This window comes from Lynx rufus, unplaced genomic scaffold, assembly GCF_022079265.1.
Source record: "Lynx rufus isolate CCGP_SWC_20201006 ecotype Redwood Valley unplaced genomic scaffold, mLynRuf1.p SCAF_14, whole genome shotgun sequence".
Classification (NCBI taxonomy): domain Eukaryota; kingdom Metazoa; phylum Chordata; class Mammalia; order Carnivora; family Felidae; genus Lynx; species Lynx rufus.
In genome coordinates, this window is record NW_025814828.1 from 43,879,952 (window position 1) to 43,881,344 (window position 1,393).

Genomic DNA, 1,393 nt, shown 5'->3' on the forward strand with positions numbered 1-1,393 from the left:
AGTCAGATGCCTAACCGACTGAGCCACCCAGGCGCCCCGTCACTTTCAATGATATTGGTAATATATATATTTAAACTAAGTGTCAGTAAAATTTCAGGGAAATGGGCATTCTTGTACATTCCTGGGTGGGAAGGGATATGGGTATACATTTGCTAGAAAGAAATGTGCCATATCAAGAGACATCAAAATGTTCCTATTGTGCTTGCTTCAGCCAACATACATGAAAATTGGAATGATGCAGAGATTAGCATGGCCCCTGCAAAGGCTGACATGCAAATTTATGAAGCACTCCATTTTTTCTTCGCTGGAATTAGACAGTATTAATGGTTGTGTAACCTTGTGAATATACTAAAAGCCACTGAATTACACACTTGAAGGTAATGCATTTTATGATATGTGAATTATATCTGTTTTAAAAAATGTTCCTACCCTTTGATACAGTCTTTCCACTCCTAAGATTCTACCCTAAGAGAGCAATTAGAGATGCACACATTGATTTGTGTACATGAAGTGTCATCTACTGCAGAGTTATTTATAAAGGTAAAAACAGGAATATCCTAACTGTCCAACATTTAGGAAGAGTTAAGGGAGGTATTGTACATCTACATGAAGGAAAAATAATCTGCCATTAAAAGCCATGTTTCTCAAGACTACTTAATGATCCTGGAAAAGGCTCACAATATAGTGGCAAGTGAAAGAAAAAGCATCCAAACCTGTACATAGTATCAGCCCATTTAAAAATATATATATGGATGTACATATATATTCATATACAAGCCTACACATATTATAGGGCTGAATGCTAATACATCAATATCTTACCAGCAGGTGTTTGTCTCTATGTGGCAGAATTAAGGGTCATTCTTATTTTTTATACCTTTAAAAAATTTCAAAGCTTTCTACACTACACATGTATTAGAGCTGAATGAGAAAAAGTTTTCAAAGAAAAAAGACACCACTCTACATGGGCATATCATTTACCCTGACAATCATCTGATGCAACTGTCTGATACATTCCTAAGTTAGGAATATGCAATACTCATAATACTTGTATAATTGTAATACTCGTATACTTAACTATTTCAAACATCTGTATTTTGCCCTCAGATAAATCAGCCTAGAGCCCGCCAACCTAACAAAATGCTTCCCCAACAAATGCTTTGCTCTTTGGTGGTGGATTCCTCTGTCTATTGTACTAATTAAAAAAACCTCCATCTGACAGTTTTTTTTTTTTTACCACAATATTAGCAATGGGAGCTGTTCTTTGCTGTCAGAGGTGGCCAGGGCTGGAAGAACAAGGGGCAAGTTGAAGGAGACCAGGCAAAGGAAAAGAAAGGTCAAGTCAAAGCCAGCATCAAGGCTGTGCCCAGTGGATTGAAAAAAATTGCTACTC

The 1,393-nt window shown here is 36.8% G+C and overlaps 1 pseudogene; it reads left to right on the forward strand.

The window, feature by feature from the left end:
- The first annotated feature begins 200 nt into the window (after positions 1-200).
- Positions 201-300, forward strand: LOC124509771 (uncharacterized; annotated as a pseudogene).
- Positions 301-1,393: the final 1,093 nt, after the last annotated feature.